The 20,732-nt window shown below is 37.7% G+C and overlaps 1 protein-coding gene and 1 long non-coding RNA gene across 9 annotated transcripts in view; both read left to right on the forward strand.

Moving 5' to 3' along the window:
* The window catches only part of PPP1R12B (protein phosphatase 1 regulatory subunit 12B), a 204,915-nt gene that overhangs the window by 667 nt on the left and 183,516 nt on the right, over positions 1–20,732 (forward strand). The window lies entirely within an intron of this gene.
* LOC109488904 lies at positions 4,810–13,855 on the forward strand. The gene is made up of 3 exons (XR_002141769.2): positions 4,810–6,026; positions 11,015–11,184; positions 12,334–13,855. It is a non-coding gene; the product is annotated as an uncharacterized LOC109488904 (long non-coding RNA).

Consider the following 20,732-nt stretch of genomic DNA (forward strand, 5'->3'; position numbering starts at 1 on the left):
AGTAGTGTCACCCCGCTGCCTGGTCAGTGTTTGTATTTCCCTCCACCTACTGGAGTTGTCATGGTTACTGATGATTTGGTCCCTGGTGTTATCCCTATAGATTAGTCATCTTCACTGTCTGGTTGGTGTGCCTGTACACTGTGTCACTCGTATAAGCATAGTCAATGTCATTTGTCTGATGCCTTTTCAGAAAATTCAGCTTTCTGTTTGTGTGACCCTATTACAGAATATCTTAGATCACTAGGAGAGTAAACCCCTATATAGGGTTAAGGCAAGCAGATCTGAAACGACACCTATTGTTTTGCCGGTTTGTAAAAATTCATATACAGTTTGTGTCTCCTACAGGCTCCTAGAACACCCCTGACCCCATTGTTATGGTTGTCTTCTTAGGAGTATTACTGCCCTAAGAGCTTCCTCTGGAGAACTAACCTACTGAATCACTTATGTTTGTTTGATACTTGTGGAATAGTCTTTTTCTTTTCTTCTTAAAGATTTTTCCAGAAATCGTATATAATAGCTATAGTATATGGGTTGTGTATAACTAAACAATGTTGTGCTTAGTAATAACACTTTTACTTCTCTCATCTTACGCAACAGATTCTTACTTATGCAGTAATGTTCAATATATACTGACTCCACCCTCCCTCCCCGAGCAGAACTTCATCAGTTATTTTGGTGAGCTGAGAGCCGGACACCCACTCCTAATCTTTCTTATTTTAATTTACCTGCTGTGTGTACAAAGTGAACGTGTTGGCATGAGAATCCACTTCTAAATAATAATTCCATTTTGTGTCATATCACTTCACTGAATGTATTAGCCAGTAGCCTAAAAGTATTCCTCACCATGTTTGCAACCCTTCTCTTTCAGATGGAAGAACCTTCTCTTCTGTTCGTCCTATTTGTGTCTGGTTTTTTTTCCTGCTTATAATAGTGCCCCACCTAAGGTGACAACCAACATTTGTATAGTCCTTTGTTGTTTAAAAATTCTTATATATGTCTTCCACTATGTGAATCTCAGCAGTAATTCTTGAAGTAGGTGTGGCAAGTAGTGTTGTAATTTCCATTTTACAGATGAGGAATCTGAAGCTCAGAAAATTCTTACTTGTGCAAGATTAGAAAGGAGACAAGTTGCCCTTAGGCATGGATTTTTCAGACTTAAAATTCCAGAGCTTTATAGCTCACCTAAGAGGGTCATATTCATTATTTTAAGCTTCTGAACTCTTTGAGAGGGTGAATATTCATTTTTCAAATATATTTGGGATGTTGAGGAGATTGAGATCTGGGTTCTGGAAGGAACCATTTCTTGGGTTCATGGATGATAGAGAAATAGAATTCAGCTTTCTGGTCCACGTGCTCCTTTACTGAATCACTATTCTATCAAAGCACAGCTTTCTTAGTGCACCTCAGTAGCCCTGTTTCTTCTAAGGTGACTCTGCTACCAGAATCTGGTCCTTACCATTCACATTTTAATAATGCCCTGAGAAAAGCACCTGCTTTGAGGTCACTCTGGTAGATCTCCTTCTAATACAAGGTAACCACTTTTCTGATCCCTTCTGAAAGACTGACTTTCTTGGTGCCTTTCCTTCTATCTTAACTACCATCCCAGATTGTGAAGTACTTCTCTCACTTTATATGCTTTTCACCTTCAGTAATCTCTTGAAATAGGAGAGGAAGGAGACGACAGCTACGAGGTTTTTAAACAACAACAACAACAATACCTGCATACACAATGTAGGCATTCGTCCCTCTTTATGGGCCTGGCAATGAGTTGAATTGAATAGGTATACTCAATACTAGACAAATTCAGCTAAAGATTAAGCTGCTTGAAGATTTGAGGCCAAACAAACCTTCTGTTGAGAAACCATCTCTTTGTTTGAATCAAGACAAGGGGCCTTTATTGGCTCAGGAACTCTTTTACAAGTCAATTTCCGTGGAGTGACAGTGTATTTCTCCATGCTCTGAAGAACTCTTAAGGTACATAAAAGGTTATATTCAAAATGTGAGACTGGAGCTGCCAGTAGCTGAACAACTTGCTTTGTGACTGATTGTCCTGTGAAATGAAGAGTGGTACAATTATCTGAATTATTTAGTTAAACTGTCCATCTGTTATATAAGCATAATATGAATTATCAGGATAATTGCTTTCTTTCTCCCTTTTGTTTGGCCATGGCCTCTTGACCAACTGTGAATTACCATCTTGGCATGTTGGAAGAAACCCCCAGGTGATATTGGTGGTTGATTTTTCTCCTCCCCCCACAAGGTCACAGTAAATGATTCACACTTCAAGTTGTGGTGCCTTGATGCTACTTTTGACTTAGAGACCTTTCTTTCTTGGCAGCCTTTGCTTAGGCCACGAGGTGCTTGAGTCAATGATAAGCTCCAGGGGGCCTATTAATAATACTTGAATAGACTGAGGTAAGAAATATCTCAAAGGTTAGACCTTCTCTGATGAAAGCCTTGAAAACTGATGCAGACTAAACTTGGGTGAATAAATTGTATATGCCCTTAGTATCCCACAGTTATCAATGGAAATTAGGCATTACTCTTGGTTATATAACCCTTGAAAGCATTTGTTTGCTCACAGAGGAATTCCCATTTCATTTATATATATACACTATAAGTCATGAAGTATGGGTTAATCTACATGGGGTGGTACTTCTTGAAATTTCTTTTATTTATTTATTTTGCGAGGTTGATAGTTATCACCTATCTTGGTATCCTTAGTATTACAATCTTGGGTGCTCAGGTGTACGTACAGGCTCTCAAAACTCTATCTGCCAGATTGTTGGGCTGTTGTAAGAGGCAAGTGCTTGCTTTCAGAAAGGAGATTTTCTGGGATTTGTTAGAATGAGTGCCTGCATATTTCTTCAAAATATATTTTATTGGCACTTGTATCTGTGTTGGGTGTAGTGGATACTAATGTCAGTCCACAGAGATGAGGATGATTCTGTACTCGACTCAGAAACTCAGGTAGGTTTTGTAATGGTCTCAGAGTCCAAGTTTGGACCCTCAGGGACACCCCAGACTGGAATTCAACTCCTAGTATTTTCTGTTATTCTTCAGCTGCCTCCATCTGACCCCGTAGCTTCAGGGAGATTAAAATGATCTATTTCTCTGGAAGAAGGTGGAGACAGAAACAGATGAGGAAGGAGGAAAAGCAGAGCAATTTATATTCCCAGTGAGACAGAGTAAGACAGAAGAAGACTAGTAATGATAATGTGTTCTGTTCAGTACAAAATAGTATGTATATGTGCCAACAGGTTATGGTGAAATAAAACTTGTATTCTTTGTAGTTTTGTTTTTTTTTTTAAGTTATCTCTATGCCCAACGTAGGCCTCAAATCCATAATCCTGAGATCAAGAGTCACATGCCCTATCGACTGAGCCACCAGGTGCCCCTAAAACTTGTATTCTTAACCCTTTCTCTTTTATTCCAAGTTCATTGCTTATTTCTCTTATAGTTCCACCTGTGAAATGACTTTGCGTTACCCTGTGTATATTGATAAATTCTGCTAAGTGTCAGGATCCAAGGCAATATGGGATTAAGAAAATCCTGTTGGCTTCTTCCTTATTGTGGATCTAGAACAGTCATCCTGAGTCATTTTAGTGGTTTACCTCTTCAGATTGGTTGATATGATGCATCAGACTATGTTGGGCACCTGGCTCCTTGCCTTACTAGTATTAGTCCCAAGTTTCCATGCCATAGTGGACCTCAAAGCCAGATTTGTAAAATAGGCTTATTTTTATGGTGGGGTGTTTTGTTGTTTTGTTTTGTTTTTGAGTACAGATGCAAATTACTTTTATTTGTTCCCTAGCCAAATTTTTGTTGCCCATTCGTAAAGTCCTGTAGAGTAGCAGTATACTACCATTTGGGCTGATTGAATTTTCTCTGTGAATATTTTTAAGTGGGCAAGCTGTCAGTATGTTTGGTTTAAGCATAATTCTGCTAACAGTAGAAGGTTGGACAGGTCCTATTGGTAAATTAAAATTAAGTCATTGCTTGCTTATTTTTAAAGTATTTTTAAATTAAAATATACTTTATAGGGATGCCTGGGTGGCTCAGTTGGTTAAGTGTTTGCCTTCGGCTCAGGTCATGTTCCCAGGGTCCTGGGATCGAGCCCCGTGTCAGGCTCCCTACTTAGCTGGGAGTCTGCTTGTCCCTCTCCCTTTGCAGCTCCCCCTGCTCGTGCTTGCTCTCTCTCTCTCTGCCAGATAAATAAAATCTTAAAAAATAAAGTATACTTTATATACAGAAAAATTCACCTTTTTGCATGTAGGGTTCTGTGAGTTGTGACAAGTACATGCAATTGTGTAGCCAGTACTACAGTCAACATATAGAATATTATCGTTATCTCCAAGACTTCTTTGTGCTCCGTGTAGCCAACTCCTCCTCCCACCCCCACCCCCTGGCAGCCATTCGTCTATGTTCTGTTCCCATAACCACAATGCCATATAGATGAATCATACAGCATGAAGCCTTTTGAATCTGGCTGGTTTCATTTGCTGTAATGCACTGACATTCATCCATTTTGTTGCATGTGTCAGTAGCTCACTGGTGGTATTCCAGCATATGGAAATACTGCAGTTTGTTTATACATTCACCAGTTGAAGGAAATTTGGATTATTTCCAGTTTTTGGTAATAATGAGTAAAGCTGCTAGAAACATTTGTGTACACGTTGTTGTGTGGACATGTTTCATTTTACTTTGGTCACATTCCTAGCAGTGGGATAACTGAGTCCCGTGGCAATGAATGTTTAACATATTTTCTTAAAGATTTTATTTATTTATTTACTTGAGAGAGAGGGAGAGTGCGGGGGGAGGAGCAGAGGGGGAGGGACATGCAGATGCGGTGCTGAGCGCAGAGACGGCGAGGGAGGGGGGAGCAGGGCTCCATCTCATGACCCTGAGATCATGACCTGAGTCGGATGCCTAACCGACTGAGCCACCCAGGCGCTCCAATGAATGGTTAACTGTAAAAGAAACTGCCAAACTGTTTTCCAAAGTGGCTCTACCATTCTGCATTCCACCTAACAATGTGTGAGTTCTGGTTGCTTTGTATCCTTACCAGTCCTTGATATCATTTTATTTAAGCTATTCTGATAGTTACATCGTGATAAGTCGTTTTTAATGACAGTAGTAAGAATAGTAATAACAGCAGCCATAGTAGTTACAGTAGTAGTAGTTGTAGCTCTCACTTACATGGTATTTGCTCTGAGCCAAGGACTCTTTTAAGTTCTTTTAATGTATTGTGTGTAATTCTCAAAACAACTCATGAGTAAGGTACTTTTATTATTGTCTGGATTTTATAGAGATAGGGAAACTGAGACACTGCCCAAGGTCACACAGATAATAAATGGCAGAGCTAGAATTTACTTAAGCCCAGGCAGTCTGCCATGTTCTTAACTTTATATTGTCTCTTACTGGACTAAACTGCCTCTCATTCTAAAAAAAAAAAAAAAAAAATTAGAAAATGAAATTATAAAAAAAAGTTGAAAGTAATTTAAAATCAGGCTATTCAGAGATATATACTACTAACATTTTAGTGTATTCCTTTCAGGTTTTCTTTTTAACATTATATTGAGTTCATATGTATGTGTATAAGAGCATATTTACAAAGTTGGTATCATATACTGTCTCCTGATTTTTTCACTTAACTTTCCTTGTAATTGTTTTCTTATATCATTAAATATGCTTTGAAAGTAAAGTTTTTGACATTTGAATAGTATGTCATCATTTGGATATGCTTTACTATATTATCTTCCTTGTTAGAGGTTTTATTAGATTGTTAATTTACTGCTAATATTGAATGCCTAATAATAGATTGTAAGTCTGTGTTAAAGTGTATGTTTGTTGATAGGTATAGTTTCCGCCCTCAAGAAACTCACAGTCTGGTTTGGAGATAGGTAAATAAAAAACAGTTACTTTTAGAGTGTTAATTTCTATGGTAACAGGGAAAGATGCCCCGAAGTGGAGGAACGAAGGAAGACAGTCCATGATGATGGAGCAGTGTGGGCTGAGAGATAGGAGTAAGTATGGTGTGCAGGCAGAGGGGACACGGGGGAGCCCTAATGGATGTGTTTGGAGGATTAGGGAGTGGATGAGGGTAACATCCTAGAAGGCTTTGAACATCAAACACCAGGCCATGACTGCTTGATGGAGTCCTTAGCAGAAGACTTCTGTGGGTTTGAGCAGGGAGGTTAACCCAGCCAAAGTAGCATTAAGAAATATGAAGCTGCATTTGGATTTGAGAGTGATGGAAAGACACAGATGAAAGAACCAGCTGAGAGAATGCAGATGAGAAAGGAAAGTATAATACAGTTCTAGCCTGTGAGTCTGAAAGAATTTTGTTATTCAGAGGGATACAGGAGTCAGTTCAGTTTTGGACCGAGGAGCTCTGAAGACATCCAAGTAGAAATACCCTGTAGGCATCTATGATTCAAGGCTAATCATCACCTCCCTGTCTAGGCTCCAGTTTCCTCATTTATGGAGAAATGAGAGTTGGATATTAACATAAAGGTGAGAGTTGAAACAATGAGTGTGGAAGAGGAGAGGAGAAAATATAAAAGAGAAGAACAAAAAACACAATTAGGTGGTAGGCAGAGGACGTAGAATTTCCCCTTAGAGCCATAGGAGTACGTGGTAGGCTGACAAATGCCCCCTCAAAGATGTCCATGTCCTAATCCCCAGAACCTGTAAATATGTTACCTTGTATGGTAAAAGGGACTTTGCAGATATGATTAAGTTTAAGGTCTTGAAGTGGGAAGATTATCTTGGATTATCCAGGGGAGTCCAGTGTAATCACAGGAGTCTTTATGGGAGGGGAGGCAGGCAGGAGAGCAGAGTCAGTAACAGATGTGATGATAGAAGCAAGAGACAGGAGTGATCAGAAGAAGGGGCTATGAGCCAAGGAATGCAGGCAGCCTCTAGAGGCTGGAAAAGGCAAGAAAATGGAGTCTCCCCAAAGAGTCTCAAGAAGGAGTGAGCCCTGCCAGACGTTTGACTTTAGCCCGGTGAGACTGAGTTCTGACTCCTGTTCTCCAGATCTCCAGATCTGTAAGATAAGAAGTATGTGCTGTTTTAAGCTACTGTGTTTGTGGTAATTTGTTGCAGCAGCAACAGGAAACTAATACAGAGGAGATCCAAGAAAGCACAGTGATGCTGAGGAGTTTCAAGGAATGGATAGTCAATAATGTAAAAGGAAATTGAGGGGAAGACCTAAAAAAACAAAAACAAAAACCTGTCAGACTTGGCCATTTATAACCTTGGAAAGAACAGTTTCAATTGAAAGATGTTTTTGAGGGCTTTTGTAGAGATTATTTGAAGTTTTTTCTTTTTCTTTTTTTTTTTTTAAAGATTTTATTTATTTATGTGACAGAGATAGATACAGCCAGCGAGAGAGGGAACACAAGCAGGGGGAGGTGGGAGAGGAAGAAGCAGGCTCATAGCGGAGGAGCCTGATGTGGGGCTCGATCCCATAACACCGGGATCACGCTGAGCCGAAGGCAGACGCTTAACCGCTGTGCCACCCAGGCGCCCCTGAAGTTTTTTCTTATTAAGTATAAGTTAATCTTTCTGTTGATTTTTGGAAGGAAAAAAATAGGTCTGCCATCAGTATGATTCTTAATATAAATTAGGACCCAAAATATGTGGGAAGACTCCAGAAAGCTGGATTTTGGCTAATTCAAAATAATGAAAATGTTTCATTATTTATGAGTTAAGAATATTTTAGAATATTAAACTTGACTCTGGAAGCAAAAAGGTTATAGTCCTGTTACTGAAGAGCTGATTAGCTAGTTGAGATTATTTTATTTCCCAGTTCTGGTTTGGCCCATTTCCCACTCATTAGCACTGTCACTGGAGGGCAGCCTTAGTGGAGCAGTGGTAGTACCAATACTTTAGGGAGATTAGTACCAATAGACAGTTTCTTCTGCCATTTATTCTTTCACATTCATTTATTGAATGTCTATTCTATGCCTGACTCTGTGTTTCTTGTTACTGGTTACTTAGCAATTGATATATTTTAGAATTGAACTAGAATTTTGGGAATGCTCTCCAGAATAGCTGGTTCCTATTATCATTTATAATAGGAAATTGTCTACGTAGTGATTTTCTATTTTAGCATCGTGGCTCTTGGGGATTGGAGGGAGAGTATTATATTCATCAGTATTTGTGATTATTTTCATCTACGCTTGTGGATTTATACCTTTATACCTAAAGATGGTGAAAAATGGAAGTTTGGGATCTTTAATAAATCTTTAGTGTTTCAATATGGTAGTAATAAATCCAGACTAAAGATCTTGACCCAGAATTTTATATAGGGCAAGAAATTGAAACCTCATTTGAAGCTTGCTCAATTTGTTGCCTTCGGGCAGGAGGCTTTGAATGTATTGGGGATTTCCCCCCTGCTTTTGAAGTGTAATTTAAAAAATTGTTTTTTAGGAGCACCTGGCTGGCTCAGTCAGTAGAGCATGTGACTCTCGATCTCAGGGTTGTTAAGTTCAAGCCCCACGTTGGGTATAGAGATTACTTAAAAATAAAATCTTTAAAAAAAAATAAAAAATTGTTTCTTAAATCTTGGATTTTAGATTGTAACCAGTTTGAGTAAATTTGGGGGGCTTCAAGTTTTATCAGGCAAAAATGAGCTTATATTCATTTCATGAGTCAGTGTAATTGGAAAACTGAATCCTTAGTTCTTAATATTGAAAATTGATCTGCATGTGGTTTCTAATGCAGTACTGTAGTGTGTTGTAGTTATGGGATGGGTTTGTGTAAGAATTTAGAGAATATTTTGTACTTAGTATCTTAAACATTGTCATATTGTGACAATCTTTTGGAATCATATTCTCATGCAGTTTTGGGAAAGTATTTTACATTGGATATATATGGTATAAAACCTGACTGTTATGAATTTTTGGTCTAGTGACCCACTTACTTTTTATTTTTTTAAAAACTTTTTTTGGGGCACCTGGGTGGCTCAGTTGGTTAAACGGCTGTGTTTGGCTCAGGTCATGATCCCAGGGTCCTGGGATTGAGCCCCTCGTCGGGCTCCCTGGTTGGTGGGGAGCCTACTTCTCCCTCTACCTGCTGCTGCCCTTGCTTGTGCTCTCTCCCTCTGTCAAATGAATAAATGAAAATCTTTAAAAAAACACTTTTTTATTGTAGAATATTTTAAAATATGAAGTACAAAAGTAAAGAGAATAGTATAAATGAATCCTCAAAACTTACCAACTCATGGCCAATTTTGTTTCATTTATAGGTCCTTTTCTCCTCATCCTCCAACCTACTGGATTATTTTACAGCCAATCCTAGATATAACATATTTTTATTTGTAAATATTTCAATATGTATTTCTAAAAGATGGAAATGTAATAAAAACAATTACAATCTCATTATCACACCTAAATATTGAACACTTATTCCCTAAAATTCTCAAGTATTCAACAGTGTTTAAATTTCCCTGATGGTTCATGGATTTTTTTTTTTTTTACAGTTGTTCTGCATTGGTTCATATGTATCTTAAGACTCTCTTAATTTATACTTTCCTCCTTACTTTTTTTCTCTGCAGCTTATTTGTTGAAAAACAGGAGTGTTGGTACTGTAGTTTCCCACGGTCTGGATCTTGCTGACTACATGCTTGTAGTGTTAACATGTTCCTTTGTCTCCTGTGATTTTCTATAAATTGGTAATCAGATCTAGAGATTTGATCTGATTCAGATTTGAATTTTTTAGCAAGAGCACATCATAGGTGGTGGTGTATGTTTCTCTTGGGAGGCATATAATATCTAGTTATTTCTCTCGTCGTGGTTTAATAGCATTGGTGGCCTAACAGAATTTTGACGTTTCAAGCCAGTCTTGACTAGACCTGAACTTTAGTAATTAATTGATTTTTACAATTATCATCACATTTTCTTGTGTTGACCCTCTAATCGGGATACCAGTGATCAATTCAAAAAATTGTGAACATTGTGAATAAAATGGTGAATAGAGGTATAGTATATTGACTGTTAGAAGGCTTGACATGGTACTCAGCAAATTTAGATTAGTACCTTTCATGTGTAAATATTTGTCAGTGATGATGACAATGGAGTATACTTTATCACCTTTTCATATCAGTTCCATTAACTCTGAACTGAAGTTCCCCTTATTTTGAAATAGTGTTCAAAGTTCCCGTTCAGTAATATGGTTTCTTGTCCCCTAAGATCACCACCAACCCTTGACCTTTGTCATAAAAGAAAATTGGAGGGGCACCTGGGTGACGCAGTCCGTTGAGCATCGGACTCTTGATTTTGGCTCTGGTTGTGATCTCAGGGTTGTGAGATTGAGCCCTGTATTGGGCTCTGCACTCAGTGAGGAGTCTGGTTAAGATTCTCTCTCCCTCTCCCCCTTTTCACCCCCCACCCCCAGAAAAAAGTGGGTTCGTTCTCTAAGATAAATAAATAATTCTTAAAAAAAAAAACTTGAAAACCTCCAAAGAAAACTAAAAAAAATAAAGGGTAAATTGGCTGTACAAGGAGAGAGAGACTTTATAGGCACCTGGCCTTATAAGGGAGAAGATAGGAAGAGAAGAGTGCCCAATACAAGTGCGACAGTTTTGGACAGTCACCTGTAGGCAAATGATGTGCTTATCTTGGAAAATGGAAATGACATTTGGAATATTCATATGGAGGTTGGGTTGGCTGACTTTGTGGTGTGCTCTTTGAGGCGGAGAAGAGATCTGCCCTTCTAACTGACCATGAATTTCACGGTAGAGTGTATGGTATGAACTATGTTTTATTTATATGGGGGCATTTCATGGAAAACAGGTTTACTTTCTTTCTGCTTCCCTGCAACATTTTTGCCAGGTTTCTTATTTTAGTTAGCTGTTTTTATTCATTTACTCATTTTTTTAAGTCAGTTGGCCCAGCTATGAGCTATGCCCACAAAGTGCCAGTGCAGATTGTGTTTGGGTCTTTTGGATGCAGCTTCAGTGTTACATGATCACGCCTCTTGTATTGATTTTCCTCCCCATGTTTAGATTGTGTCCTGTTGACAGTAAATAGTATGAAAAATGAGGTCAAAAGAATGACTCACCTCATTATAAATCACCCGAGGTAATGGAAAATGATTTGAAGGATGACCGAGCTGTGTTCCATCTGTTGAGAATCACTTCGCCCGTTGGAGAGCTCCTGCAGCACACAGACTCAAGTGAGAAAGCCCCTCCATTCATGTCTCACCAAGTGCCATACTGGGCTAGTATCAGGAGAATGTTACTGCTGGAACTCTTAAGTGCTTAGAAGATTTTAAAAATAGGCAACATATTTTTGATTGGTATCCATTTTCAGGTGAGAGTGGAGACTTGTTTGCCTTGTTTCAGTTCTTTCTGTGCTATAGCAGGATCACCAAGGCTCCAGGGTTTTATAGGGGAAAAACTTTGAAATATAATGATTTTTATCTCTCTGTTTCTAGTCAGTATCTATGTTATTATTAAGAAGGCTCTTATTTCACCTTTTTAAGTACCAAGAAAAGAGAAAATTCCTGTTCTTCTTGTAATGCACTTTTTTTTTTAATTTAAAGATTTTATTTAGTTATTTAACAGAGAGAGACAGCCAGTGAGAGAGGGAGCACAAGCAGGGGGAGTGGGAGAGGAAGAAACAGGTTCTTAGCAGAGGAGCCTGATGCGGGGCTCCATCCCAGAACGCCGGGATCACGCCCTGAGCCAAAGGCAGACGCTTAATGACTGCGCCATGCAGGCGCCCCTTGTAATGCACTTCTGCGCTTAGATCTTTAAATATTTGATCCTTTATTAATTGTTTTTGGCCAGATATTTATTGGGTACTGCCTAGATGCCAGATCTTTTAGTAGATGCTGGGATACAATGATGGCAGAGTCCCTGCCTTTAGGGATTCTGCAGTTATTGGAAAACTCATAGTTTTAAAGATATAATCTGATTCCTATTACTCCCATTTAGCATTGAATCCATTTCCTATTATCCTGTTCATAATAAAAGTGAAAAAAGGGTATTGATTGTTATCTATAATTTGCCTTTGCATATTTTTAGATTATCAAGTCTTGGTCCTCAGCCTTGTGTAATTCAGCCCCTAGCCTTCTCTAATCTAATGAACATGACCATCCGTTTAATTTAATTTAAGACCAGTTTCCAACTCATTAATCATTTGCTATCTCTCCTGTTGGATTTTTAAGCTCTCCAGCTCTCTTTGGGCTCAGTGGCTCAGTTATAAGAGTCAGAAATGTCTTCAACTCTGGGGACCAGCTCTAGGGTAAAAGATTATTATAGGGCCCCTTGAAAGTAGAGTTGCAGGACTAGCCTAATATTATGTATTTGTTTTGTTACAGGATTATCAAATTCCAGGACATTATAGCAAAAAGAACATTAGAGGACAACATCTGATCCACATCTGTCACTTTACAAATGAGAATCTGAGGTCTAGAAAGAAGCTAAAAGAATGCTATAAGATGGAACAGAAATAAAATATAAAAAATAAAATATAATGAAATGTTTTATTTATAAGACTAATGATCCAATTTCTGCTTGATATTTTTTTCTATCTGTGAAAGATAATTTTGGGAAAAAGTAAAATATTCTCTAAATTCTTTTAAGAACTATGATACTGTGTAGTAATTAATCTGAGTTAAAGTATTGTTTTCACATTTAATTTAGTCATCTCTATATTTATTGCTAAGTAACATCATAGCATTAAAGCAAAATTATATAAAAGAAAAAACCAGCTCGTTAGTACAAATAATAACCTAACACATGGACTGTTTTCATTTTTCTTTGTTCTTTCCCAGGCTATGTTAATTTTTACAAATGTTTTAACATGGTAGAAATCACAGTGTGTCATGATTATAGCAGGTACTGTTTACTGAGTGCCCGCTGTGTACCAAGTGTTGCACCATGCATTTTCTTTTAAAATTATTTTTACATCAACAGCTCTACCAAGTGAGTGGTATTATTTCATTTAATAATAAGGAAGTAGAATCAGAGAAGGTAATTTGCCCTTACCTAGGTCTCATTGAATCTAGGTCTGTCTGACTCAGAAGCTTCAAGTTTCCTGCCTAGGTTTTACTGCTTTGCTTTTCTTTTTAAAAAAGATTTTGTTTATTTGAGGGACAGAGAAAGAGAGAATGTGCGCATGCGCGCACATGAGCAGGAGGAGGGGCAGAGGAATCAGCAGAGTCCCGTCTGAGTGCGGAGCCCACCGCAGGGGTCTGTCGCAGGACTTTGAGATCACGCCCTCAGCCCAAGTCAGAGGCTTTAACTGGCCTAGCCGCCTAGGCACCCCATGCTGCTTTTCTGACATCCTGGTTCACCTCTCCTTTTAGAACTTCTATTTGTTTGTTTATTGTTTTAAAGTAGGCTTTATGCCCAACATGGGGTTTGAACTCACCCCAAAATTAAGAGGCACATGTTCCACCAACTGAGCCAGCCAGGTACCCCTAGACCTTCTTTTTACTTTTAAAAGGCCTCTTAGATCTCTTAGATGCATACCATTTTGGGGCGAGGGGGGAGATTTCCTTTTTTTGCATTCTGATGCTCCTTTGATTTTTACATTGTCAGAATTCTGTATCTACTCTGAGATGATGAATGGTTTCCCTACCTCTTTTGTGTGGCATGTGCAGAAAATGACATTATTTGGATGGCACACTTGGGAGACTTGGGAGTTTTGTATAAAAATTCATTGTATTTTCCTAATATACTGTGATAAAATCTATTAAAAATCAGACTTTGGCTAATTGTTAGCATTAAAATCTATTAATAATAAACAGGGGTGCCTGGTTGGCTCAGTTGGTGGAGCATGTGATTCTTGATCTTGGGGTTGTAAGTTCCAGCTCCACTTGGGTGTAGAGAATACTTAAAAACAACATCTTTAAAAAAATTTTTTAAAAATAAAATCATTATTTAAAAAATAAAAAGTAAGTAGATCAAGAAGTCACAATTAAGGGGCGCCTGGGTGGCACAGCGGTTAAGTGTCTGCCTTCGGCTCAGGGTGTGATCCCGGCGTTATGGGATCGAGTCCCACATCAGGCTCCTCTGCTATGAGCCTGCTTCTTCCTCTCCCACTACCCCTGCTTGTGTTCCCTCTCTCACTGGGTCTCTATCTCTGTCAAATAAATAAATAAATAAAATCTTTAAAAAAAAAAAAAAAGAAGTCACAATTAAGAAATGAACAAAATCAGTTATGTCTTATTTAAAAACACCTAGTAATAGCAGATGTATTAATAATGATGCTGTTGGTCATGATGATAATTATGACATACCTCTCTTCTAGTTAGAAATATTGTGGAAAAATTAGAGCAAATTAAATAGAAAAACAATATATTTTACATGTGCATGCAAGACATAGAACTTCACTAGTGTTAAACAATGTAGACTAAAATTAAAATATAGGTGAAAATGATTCAATAGGAAGATCAAGGAAAGGGCTATTTTATGGAGTCACTATAGCAAGCTCTCTGGCAATGGAGTTTTTTATACCAACATTATTATTTCTAAATTTAGGAAGTTTATAGAGGTAGCCATACAAATTAAATACAATTTTACCTATTTTAAATTTTGATTGGTTGCAAAAACATTTTTTAATAGTATTACAAAATTTCATTCAGAAGATCTTTGCTTCATCCATAACACATTTGTAGTACAATATATGATTGGGAAGAGCTTATAGAAAGCCCTTTAAATCAAACATTTAATAGTTTACACTCAGTAAATATTAACTGTTATTATTTTGTTGAATGACTATAGCAAAATGGTTAAGATTATGGTTAAACTATACTTGGGTCTTAATCCTGGCTTTGCTTCTTACCAAGCTTTGTGTAAGCTGTTTGAGCACAGTGCCTGATTCTTAAAAGGTGTGTAGCTGATTTTTCCGTTAGTCTTGAGAGGAAGACCAAAATCTTTAATGAGGCCTTGTCATGACCCTCCAAGCACTATATGATCTGATCCCTAACACTATTTGATTATCTATCTGAACTCATTTTTCTTCTTGTTTATTCCACTCAGCCACATTGGCCTCTTCCCTGTTTCTGAGAAACTCCAGTTGCTGTTCCTGCTGAAGGACCTTGCCATCTATTATCCCTTCTGCCTAGAAGGCTACTTAATCAGATATCCACATGCCTTGCTTTTTTTATTTTCTACAGATCTTTACTCAAATGTTACCTTTGCAGCAGAGCATTCCCTGGCCATCTGTCTAAAAATTTCAGATGAACTTTTCTCATTTTCTTATTTTTAAAAATTGAGGTATATATTACATATAGTAAAATGCATGGCTCTTAAATGTACAGTTTGTTGGGTTTTGACAGTGTATACAACTACATAACTGTCACCCAAATCAAGAAACAGGACATTTTCATCACCCTTGAAAGTTATATTTGAACTTTTCCCAGGCAATCACTATTGTGATTTCTGTCATTCTAGGTTAGTTTGGCTATTCTTAAAATGGAATAATATGTGCTTCTCTATGTTTGGTTTCTTGAACTGAACATGTTTTTGAAGTTTATCTATTTTTTAGTTTATCAGTACTTCATTTTATGGCTGAGTAGTTATTCCATCTTATGAATTTTCATAATTTATTTATCCTCCTGTAGATTGACTTTTGGATTCTTTCTTTCTTTTCTTTTTTTTCCCCTCCCGCTATTATGAATAAAACTGCTATGAATATTGTTCTACCGTACAAGTCCTTTTGTAGATACATGTTTTCCTTTCTCTTGGGTAAATACCTAGGGATGAAATTGCTGGGTTATAGAGTATGTGAAATTTTAGTTTTATTTATAACTTCAGCCTTCCAATGTGTTTGTACCATTTTATACTACTACTAGTCATGAATGTTTGTTCCACTTCCTTCTTAATTTTTTATTGTCAGTCTTTTTTGTTGTTGTTTGTAGTCTTTTTAATATTAGCCATCCTTGTGTTTGTATATTGCTATCTCATTGAGGTTTTTTGTTTTTGTTTTTAAAGATTTTATTTATTTATTTAGGAGAGAGTGAGCGAGCATGAGTGAGCGGGGTGGGTGGGAGGGGGGGAGGAGAGGGAAAGACAAAATCCCAAACAGACTCCCAGCTGAGCCCAGAGGGCTCGATCCCAGGACCTTGAGATCATGACCTGAGCTAAAATCAGGAGTTGGACTCCCAGCCGACTGAGCCACCCAGGCTCAGTGAGAGCACTGAGGTTTTAATTTGGGATGACTAATGATGTTAAACACCTCATGTATTTATTGGTCATTTGGAGAGTGAGTGTGTGTGTGTGTGTGTGTGTGTGTGTGTGTGTAGTGTCTGATTCAGATCTTTTGCACTTAAAAATATTTTTTGGTCCTTTTATTATTGATATGTAGAATTCTTGATATTTTCTGGATACAAGTCCTTGGTCAGATATGTATCATAAATCTTTTCTCTCTATCTATGGCTTCTTTTCCATGATCTTTTTGCATTTTGTTTTCACATTCTTATCTTTTTTTAAAAAAGATTTTATTTATTGCGATTGAGAGAGTGAGCGAGAGAGAGAGCACATAAGCAGGTACTGAGGGAGAGGGAGAAGCAGACTTCCCTGCTAAGCAGGGAGCCTAATGTGGGGTTTAATCCCAGGACCCTGGGATCATGACCTGAACTGAAGGCAGGCGCTTAACTGACTGAGCCACCCAGCTGCCCCATCATTTTTTTTTTTTAATAATTTTAGATTTACAAGAAAGTTGCTTGCAAAGATAGTTCAGGGAGTTCTTGTATACCCTTCACCCAGCTTCCCCTAGTATTAACATCTTACTTAACCACAGTATATTTGTCAAAAGAGTTATCATTTTTTTATTCATGTTCTGAATGGCATTTAATTCATTATATTTTCTAACCAGGTCTTACTTGGATTAGAAAAGCTATTTTTAAAAAATAGTATTATTTATTTGATTTTCTTACTGAACTATATTATTTACCAGGTTTATCAAGTTATGGATTTCCAGTTAGATATTAGCATCTATTAACAGTGATGATATTTTTAAAGATTTTTAATTTATTTTTGAAAGACAGCAAGTGAGAGAGAGAGGGAGAGAGCACAGAGGGAGTGGGAGAAGAAGACTCCCCACTGAGTGAAGAACTGATGCGGAGATCGATCCCAGGCCCCTTGGATCATGACCTGAGCCGCAGGCAGATGCTTAACCAACTGAGCCACCCAGGCACCCCAATGATGATTTTTTTTTTGGTCTTTGTCCTTAAAGATTTAAATTTTTTTTAAAAGATTTTATTTATTTATTTGACAGAGATAGAGACAGCCAGTGAGAGAGGGAACACAAGCAGGGGGAGTGGGAGAGGAAGAAGCGGTCTCATAGCGGAGGATCCTGATGTGGGGCTCGATCCCATAACGCCGGGATCGCGCCCTGAGCCGAAGGCAGACGCCCAACCACAGTGCCACCCAGGCGCCCCAAGATTTAAATTTTTGAAACCCAGAAGCTAACACTTTGATGATGTCCAATTTATCTATTTTTTTTCTTTTGTTGCTTTTAGTGTCATATTTAAGAAACCATTGCCTAATTCAAGGTCACAGAATTTATGGCTATTTTCTCTTTTAAGAGTTTTATAGTTTTAGGGATGCCTGGCCGGCTTACTCAGTAGAGCATGTGACTCTTGATCTCGGAGTTGTAAGTTCAAGTCCCACAAAGGTGTAGAGATTACTTAAAAATAAAATCTTCTGGGGTGCCTGGGTGGCTCAGTCAGTTAAGTATCTGACTCTTCATCTCAGCTCAGATCTTGATCTCAGGGTCATGAGTTCAAGCCCGATATTGGGCTCCATGCCCAGCTTAAAATATAAATTAACTAATGAATTAAAAAATAATAATAAAATAAAATCTTTTTAAAAAGAGTTTTATTGTTTTATATCTTAATTTGGGTCTTTGATGCATTTTAAGTTAACTTCTTATATGGTATGAGGTAAAGGTCCATCTTCACTCTTTTGCATGTGAATATCCAGTTGTTCCAGCACCATTTGCTGCAAAGACTCTAAGGTTTAAACCTTTTTTTCCTGGTCTTCATTTTTAGGCCAGAACCTCAAACAGTATTGTTATAATAATGATAGATGGCATCTTTGTCTATTTTTTTAATTTCTTTTTTTTTTTTTTTTAGATTTTATTTATTTATTTGACAGAGATAGAGACAGCCAGCAAGAGAGGGAACACAAGCAGGGGGAGTGGGAGAGGAAGAAGCAGGCTCATAGCAGAAGAGCCTGATGTGGGACTCGATCCCATAGCCGGAATCACGCCCTGAGCCGAAGGCAGACGCTTAACCGCTGTGCCACCCAGGCGCCCCTTGTCTATTTTTTTCTTTAATGAGAATATCTCTAGTAGTCCTCCATTAAATGATGTTTACCTTGTTTTAAAAAGCTTCTTTTGATTAAGGAATTTTCCTGTTTCTGATTTGTTAAGGGTTTTTTTTGAAGATATATTTATTTATTTTAGGAGAGACCGTACGCAAGCGGGGGAAGGGGCAGAGGGAGAGGGAGAAAATCTCAAGCAGACTGCCCGCTGAGCACAGAGCCTGACAAGGGCTCAATCTTACAAACCTGAGATCATGACCCTGAGATCATGACCTGAGCTGAAATCAAGAGTGGGACACTTAACCGACTGAGCCACCCAGGTGCCCATGTTAAGGTTTTTAAAAATGTTTTTATTTTGCAAATTTTAATATACCAATAGAAAAGTGTGCATAAAACATAAATGTACAAATTAGTGGATTTTTATAAAGCAAAGACTTGAATTACCACCACCTTGGTCAAGAAATTAAAGATTTGCTAATGATTTAAACAATAGTCATGGATATTAATTTTTTTATACTTTTGATGTTAAAACCATTAGCTAACAACCCTGGGAAGTTTAAAGGGGTTATTGGTGTGATATCACACACAGTATCCTTTAAAAGTGCCAATTATCAACTATAGCTTTAATTGAGGCACTGGGGCTGCCATCGTTTTACATTTTCAGAGGATCTGCTTTTGTCCTGTGCTTAAGTGATATCTGTCTGTATTCTCATTATTTGTCCTTGGATGGCTCACAGGTACCTCAAACATATTTTTTATGAACTGCTTCTCTTTCTGTGTTTCCTATCTTAGTAAATGGTACCTCCCTCTACCCAGTTGTTAAGCGAAACCTGCATAACATCTATGACTCCTTCTTTTCTGGATTCATTTGTTCAGCAGTGTTTATCTAGCACTTACTATGGGCTAGATACTTATTAGCACTGAGGATGTAATAAAGAACAAAACAGACATGGTATTCTCATGAGCTTACATCACCATATCCTGTGGATAGCACATCCTGAATGTCTGTCAGATGTGTCTGCTTTCATTTGTTCCCCTCACCATTACTGTAGTCCAAGTCATTATCTTTCACCTGGGTTACAGAAATAGTCTGCTGAATAGTTTCCCTGCTTCTACTTTGCCTTTCCCAACCGTTCCTGTACTTCAGCCAAGAACAGCTGAACATTTTATACTTTCCTTAAAATCCTCCAGTGTTTGTCATTGCCCTGTTTTCCAGTCTCACCTTTTGCCATTTCCAACTTTGAATTCTGCACTTCAACTATATTTCATTTCCTCAATCATTTGATATTCTCTTTTTAGTACATCTCCTTCTACTTCTCCAATGCTTATTGTCTCTCTTTGCTTACCCATTTTTCATGTCTCAGGTTCAACATCATTATCTCCAAGGAGCCTCCCCATAGCTTACCCGCACTATGTTTTCCCATGTTAAGTACTTCTGCATTTTCCTTTCATATCTGGTAGCATACCTATCATAGCACTTTCATATAGTCTTATAGTTTCTCATTTCTTTGGCTGTCTTCACCTAGCCGGACTTCAAGCTCTGGGAAGGCAGGGACTATGCCTACCTTATTTGCCATTGTGTTAACTGCATCTACCACAATATCTATTAAATTTTAGGCATTGGGAATAAATATTTGTTCAGTGAATAATTAGTGGTAGGGGGTAGTAGCATGGTAGGGGGTAGTGGCAAGGGAGGAGGAGTGAATTGTTCTAGCCAATAATTTAATGAGAATAATCAGAATTGGACTTAGGGTTCGTATTTCAAACCTTATAACTTTCTTTGCTTCAAAGTATATGTTTTTTTTTTTCTTAGTGATTCATTTTCCGTTTTGGATTTTTTTTAGTCAGTTAAACTTTGGTTGGTTAGGACTTAGAGGGAATTAGGAATTGAATATCATGTTCTTAGGTCTTTTGAAGACCAAGCGAACAAGAAGGAGAGCATAAACCAGGATTTCGGATGCTAAAAATATTGCAGAATTTAGAGCCTTGACCTTCAGGCAGTGTGTCAGTGTGATGAGTGCAACTGTTAGGAATAAGTCTCTGATATAGAAAGTTTTTGCAAAGTTCAGACCGTTTGCTATGTCTTAAGTATTACAGCTTTGAAATCAGCTAGAAGCAAATCAAAACACTAAATTGAATGGATTGGTAGAAATGCAAGAGTTGTAGTAAGAATAAAACAAACATTTTTAGCATAGTTTGGGGATTGGTAAATAAATGCGGTGTTGTCCATAAAGATAAGAATTACATCCTTTTAGAAATTATAATGAATGGAATAAAATTTGCATATCATGTATTTGATATAAAAATTACACTGGAAGTTGTTATTTGTAGTTAAGGAATATGGAAAGGATCTTTAAAGTTTTCTTCAGTATAATATAAATGTTAAATAATGTAACAGGATAATAGACTAAGGTCCCAGAGTACATCAGGGACCATTTTCTTC

The sequence above is a fragment of the Ailuropoda melanoleuca genome, chromosome 8, assembly GCF_002007445.2.
Source record: "Ailuropoda melanoleuca isolate Jingjing chromosome 8, ASM200744v2, whole genome shotgun sequence".
Lineage (NCBI taxonomy): Eukaryota > Metazoa > Chordata > Mammalia > Carnivora > Ursidae > Ailuropoda > Ailuropoda melanoleuca.